Genomic DNA, 6,921 nt, shown 5'->3' with positions numbered 1-6,921 from the left:
CCATCATTTCCAAAGGTGGTCATTAGGAACAGGCAAAGGAGAAAAAGTTTCCATAGATTTTCCATTCTGAAGAGGGTGCTGGTGAGGAGAAAGGGCATAAGAGGGACTGCTTAATGGAAGACAAAGGAGGTCAATGACTACATCCAGAGGCAAAATGAGCTATAACTGTAAAAAAAAGTACTTCAGACCTTCAGAGGAAGAAAGAAGGGAACTGTGAGAAGTGAAAGCCCCTTCCCTGCATTTGCTTTGAGGTCTGAGAATCAGTCTGAGACCCATCTGTATTTTAAAATAGGTGTTTAACACTCAGGTACTGACCTATGACACACTCTGTGCCTCAATGCCTCTTGAAGTAATGACATGGAACAGGGAAGGACAGGGAAGGACAGTGAACAGCAAAGCACTTACATCCTGCAAAACCTACACTGCTGGCAGCTGTGCATTGACAAAAGTCTCATTTGCAAGATTTTTGTAGGTGTGTCTTGTGCTCTGTATATATTGAAAGCAGTGTTTATGCTGATATAATCATATACTAGTATAAATGGCATAATGGTGTCCTTATCAAGTGTGTACATAGTCATTATGTTTATAATTCTTCTGTCAAAGGAGTCCAACAGAAATGGGGTGGTTTTGTACTCGACTCTGAATATATGCTGTTGTATCAGCATTTTTGAAGGTCATAAATAATGGTACAGGTATTTTGCATGCTGCATGTGTGCCTAATATTGTGGGCACTGAGCAAAGTTTTCATATGTTTGAAGACCCAGTACAGTTGGCTTTTTTCTTTTTTCATTAATTCATGAAAACCAAGTGTTACCAAATACACATGGTATGACAAGTAATCTCCAGTTTCCATAGAATTACATAAAAGAGTAGAATTCAAAGCACATAATAATGTCCCAAATATCTATTTCAGTGCAGCACAAAAAGCCTAAACCACTGTGTTGCTAATGACTAACGCAAGCTAATAGCTGTTTGTGTACTTCAAGGTGGTTGAAGGGCAAGCAATTCAGTTGTTGTAATAGCAAAAGTAAGTCATTAACTCATGGAAATATCTCACCTAACTTGGAGAGTAAAGAAAGAACTAAAGAAGTACTTTATTTTTCAAGGTAAAAGTGCACACATTTGGTTTAAGTGAGTTTTGTTAATTACAGAGATAGGCAATTTGACAATAAAAATATAATACCTAATGTTTATGGAAACTTCTTAAATCTCTGACACTCTTGAAAAGCCCTGTGTTTTTATTGGACAGATGTGAAAGGAGCAGTCTGTGACAGAGGTCTGAACAACCATTCTTGAGGAACAAAAACCAAGAACAAATTGCTTATTATTTGACTGCCCTACAATACTGCAGAGTTTGTTTTACCATGGTGTAATAATGCATAATGTGGAAAAATAATCTCAGGATACATAAAAGGAATTTTTATCTAATTCTGTCAATACTTACAGTTAACCTGCTCTTCATATATCCCTCTGGTCTACAATCATAGCCAGAGCTCTCTGGGTGAAACACTGCTTTCTTCCTGCTTGCCTTTTACAAGAGGTCAAAAAGTTTCTACCCTCCAGAAAGATGTTGGACTGATCTTACAAAAGCTATAAATTGAGGCTCAAAGATCTCATTAAAAATAAAATAAAACAAAATTTTACATGGAAAGGAATAGCCACATAAATATTTGATTATGTTCTTTGCTTGTGATATATTAATGACCCCAAGAAGTATCAAAGCCTCATTTTGGCTGAATGCTATGCAAACTTACAGAAACCACTTGTGACATAGACAGTTGTTACAGTAATTACAGCAGCAAGTCCAGCATTGTAGAAGAAAACAGTGGGAGGGGAGATGAGTCTTTAAAGCAGATAATGGTACAGTGTTAAGGCCTGACAGGGTATATCTCTGCAAACTCAGCAAAAACAAGTTCAAAAGCTACCGCTGATAGATATGCAAGAGGAAGATATGAGTTCATCAAGCCTCAGCCCTTCCCCCAGCATGTCCTGTTCCCCTGATCCTTTCTGTGACTGCACACTCTCTGTATGGCCTGCAGCCCTGAGGTGTAATGTCAGCACCTCTCCACACCTGACTCACTGCACTGCTTCAATTCTTAGATTTCTTTCATGTGCTTAACATAGAATGAGAACAGGCTCTCATAAAATTGAGTTCTCCACATTTCTTCAAAGCTTACTGGTTCTTCTATGCTGTCCATGGCACATTCTGCAAAGTTATCCCTTTTGTAATAATTTTTTGGGTGTTTTGCTGTGTGCTTTACAAAGATATATCCTTGTTTAATTTAGCATTATTTTTGAAACAGGTTAATTAAACCAGTGTACATAAAGCTTATTTTAGTTTGGTTTAGACAAAATAAGAGGAAATGTGAAGTAAATGAAGCAAAACAAAAGAAGAAAGAAATTAAAGCAAAACCTAGTCTACATACTAAATTTATGCCAGCATAGCTAAGTAAATTCAGCACATTAAAATCACTGCAGTAAGCAACATCACTATCATAGCTGAATATGATAGTAGCATAGATATGTCAACAGAAATGTCCTCACTGTATGGCTTGTTTCATTCAGGTACAATCTCTGACAAATTGTGATGTTTATAGAAATGCAAAGAAATTCCCAAAGTGGAAATGGGTTTAAACGGATAGCTCTAAGTTTTCTGGTTTGTGTTTTCAGTATGGATAGGTTATCAGATTCTTTCTGCTCTAATTAAATGTCTGAAATTGATTCAAATAAATGTAAGAGCACAAACAGACTTTTGGAAATCTCAGTGGAATTGTGATGACAACCACCTTGAGTCCTCCGTTTCTCAGAGAGGTTGTTGGCCTCCCATTCAGCATCAGTTTTAAAGCTCTATTGTAGTACTTTATAACCAGGATTAAATGAGCAAGGACAAAACAAAGAAAGAAACATATTTTTTCCCCACATGATGCCTGACTAAATGATGGTACTCACTGATGCAGAATGTTGTATAAACCAGAGGTATAAACAATTTTGAAAAGTGGCTATTATGGTGGACGGGCTTACATTAAACATGTGGCTTGGTTACAATAACCACTGCAGGGAGCCTGAGAAGCACAGGCAGCTAGAAACCACGAGGTTGTCCTAGAAACACTCCCTGCAGGCATGCTCAGTTCCCTGCACATCAGTAGCCTATGCTAAGAAGGGTTGGTCAAGGCTGTCCTGGCTGTTATGCTGAAAAAGCCCTTTGCAAACCTGGTCTGTTCACTTTGCAGGAGCAAAGGAATTGTTTGTGTAATGGGCCCACCATCAGATCAGAGGTGTCAGGGGGCTGTTGACAAATCACCCCAGGGTGAAGAGGCAGCACTTACCAAGCACATCTCTCTCCATCTCTTTATGATCCTGCAAAATTTTGCATTTAAGCAAAGCCAGAGCACTGCAGCATCTGAGAAGATGTATTTCTCTTAAGTGTGTTTCAAGTAAATGTCCATGTTATGATTTCCAAATAAGTATTCCCTCTGTTCCATATAGTTTCTGTCCTTTGTCCTGTCCTAGGAGACTTGCTTAGCCATCATAATTCCTGACAGAAGGTGACCAACTGTATCTTGCTCAACTCTGATTTTAAAGACTCAGGCCAATGCATGTGTACACAAAAAGTAAAATGCATAAAGGCCTATGTATATATTATATAATTCTTGTATAATGAAAATATATTCTATATATCTATATATTCTATATATTTTGTTGTAGATCCTATTTATCTCCAAGCTTTCTTGCCCTAAATATGAAAAGGACCCTCCTATATTAAACACAATCAGTCAAAAACTGCTGTTAGGTATTCTGAGGAAAGACATCCTCTGTAATAGCTTTTAATAAGATGAAAAATGAGAGATTTCATAAGTTAGATGTTCCATATGTTGTTGTTTGGACAATGATTATTTTTAAAGTATTGAGGAAAAACCATTACTGTTCCTTCAGGTTTAATGAGAGTTCCTCCCTATGGCTTAATTGTATGCAACCTGATTTATTTTGGGGCATTGTTTTTCTTCTATGGTAATTAAAAAGTTGACACATGTTAGAATGTTAAAAGGAGAAGAACTGCTGCCAACTTTCTGAACTGGCAGCAAAAAGAGCATAGAGAACAAGATCCTTACTTATAGTCAGGAAATGTTCTCATGAACGTTTTAAAGTTTGGCTTGGGGCCTTCAAGGGGATTTCGATTAAATGAACAGTTTCACAACATAATAAAAGATATAAATATGGCCTTATGAATATACTGCAGCAAAGATCTCGAATTTATTTATTGTGCTTAATTTTCATACCCACAAATGAAAGTAAATTTACTTTTGGTTTTTCTGGAAGAAATAGTAGTAGAAGGAGACAACAACTTTAAAAGTTTGTGATATTTAAAACAGGTAAAAATATCCAATAAACAACCATAATTTACAGGTGTAAAAGTGGTTATGGAGTTTTTACAGACCTGTCATTTTCAAACTTCTAGAACTTAAAGAGGTTAATAGAATTACAGTGTTTCAGTTATGCTGGAAAATGCTTCCTAATGTCATCAACATAGTACGCACAGACAAACTCTTAATTTTCCAATTATTTTTCTATCTATTGTATAATATATGTGATGCAGTAGAGCAACAATAGAGCAAATAGAGACTGTGGGGTAAAAAGGGGGAGAAACTCTTAAACTGTGACATTTCATACCCATCACAAACAGTATCAAAAATGTTTCCATGGGTTATAACCGAATATCATTCCATGAGTCAAATCTTGAGTGATGTTATTTGGTTTGTGGATCCTAAAGCTAAATGGGTGAAATCAGGAAGTTCAGTTCCATCAGTGCAGGGATTTTTCTGCTCTGTTCCACTTTTCCTATTTCCACAGGATGGCTGTGTGTTTAGAGAGGAGATCCATAAAGTGATAAGTCCTGATGGCATTAACATCTGTTGGTCTCATCACTGCTCCTGCACAAGGAATTTTCCCCCCGAATTTATCCTTTTTTTCTCTCTCTCAAAAAAAAAAAAAAAAAAAAGAAAAAAAAAGAAAAAAGCATTACAGTATTATTACAATGTGGACACAGTAAAGCATAAAACATTGTGCATGAATGGTGACATATCAAAAATCAGAGAAACATCACTGACAAATTATTCTCACTCTTATGCTGAGATTGGTTGTTGAGAACAATGACCTTCCATTCCACGTCTTTGCTTAGTCCATTTTGATGTTTACAATGCTTCCACAACAAAAATGAAAACTAAAATAGGGAGCAATATTTTTTTGCAGAAGCAGTAACATGGCCCTGTTCTCATCTGTGATTTCGTTTAGAGATCCATCAGTGACAATAATTTTGGTAATGGTTCATCTCCCCTCAGAGATGTCTGGGGAATAACATCACATCATTTTACTATCTTTGGTACCTTGCTACTACTCACTAGCACCGAAATTGTCAAACAAAATCTGGGCAAAGACTTCATAAGTTCAAACTTCTCATTTGGAAATTTGTTATTCTTCAAACCTCACTTTTAGACAATTTTCAGTATACTTCTTACGGAAAAGCCCATTTTTCTGCAGTGCCTCAAGTGCTAATGGAGTTATGAACTCTGAAAGAGAAATGTTCCAAGCAAATGGAGTTAATCAACCATCTCAACTTGATTTACAGGGCCAGATTGTGGTTTTGCTCATACAAGTTTTACACTTGTATAGTCATATTAACATGAAATTATTTCTTTCTGTGAAACAAATGATTTCCCCTCTTACCAATAAAAAGAACTGACTTCTCCCATGTTCTTTTGCCTCTTTCTTTTTTTAAAATAAATTTGTTTACAAGAGCAGACTTATCACCTTTTGTTATGAAGAAATTACGAACAGATTAAAAAGGTAGTTCTTAATTTGAAATATGTGATGATTTTCAGTTTCTTTTCTCTTCAATAGGACAATTGGGGCCATATTTCAGTAATAGTTAGCAGCTTCTTTTATAACAGATGAAAGACACTGTCATCCTTTTTGTATCTTTCCTGTATCTTCCAAAACATAAAAATTAAAGTAAATGTGGTTAACATACCTAGGAAACTATTTCCTCTTTTCAGAATCCTTTTTCAAATGAGAGGTATGACTGGTCTTACAGGAGTCTTGCTCAAAGGGCCCAGTGAGACTTTTCACTGACTTTTGAGTTACACAATTTGTTGGCAAATGCAAGCCTTATGTTCCCTCTGTCCTTTTAGGCATTGAGGTGAGTAAGGATGTTCTGCTATTCATGCTTCCTTACCAATTCCATACCTTGTCAGAATATCCCTGATGACTTTGAATGCTTTGTTACGCAGATCTTTATTACACAGATAAGCAGTCTTAGCTTTCTCTTAGTAACTTTTATTTTTATACAATTTTTCAGACCTTGATATCAGAGTTTTCTGAATTGAAAGTTTTCTGACAGAGAGCAGAAATTGTGTTATATCTCAGACAAAATAATAATCTGACTAATTGCGATCACAGCAGGGTTAATGTTTATGTCTATCAAATGGTGCAGAAAAGTATGGCAGAAAAAAAATTAAGTAAATACAGCAGAAGTTCAGGTTGTTCTTTCTGTCAAATAATTATGTTTGTTCTTCACTGAACAAACACAACTGGTTTTTGATCATAAATTTTTTTAAGCGCAATGAATCCAGATTTTAAGTTTAATTTTCATGACATAAGAGTTTAAAGCAATGGTCAAAGTGTTCTTTATAGAACCACAGAATCATTTTAAAGCTGGAAAAAACCTCTAAGCTCATCAAGCTCTACCATTAAACCAGCATTGCCATTCACCAATAAAACACATCCCCAGGTGCCACATGCATATAAGTGTGCATGCACTGACAAATATATCTCCATCCTTTCCAAAGTTTCCTGAAGATTTCTGGGAATATCATGCAAAGATTTCTGAGCTGGCTTCATGAAGGCAGACTTGTGTCTGGAAGCGGC

This window comes from Zosterops lateralis, assembly GCF_965231275.1.
Source record: "Zosterops lateralis genome assembly, chromosome: 4".
Lineage (NCBI taxonomy): Eukaryota > Metazoa > Chordata > Aves > Passeriformes > Zosteropidae > Zosterops > Zosterops lateralis.
Note: the sequence above shows the minus strand (reverse complement) of the source record.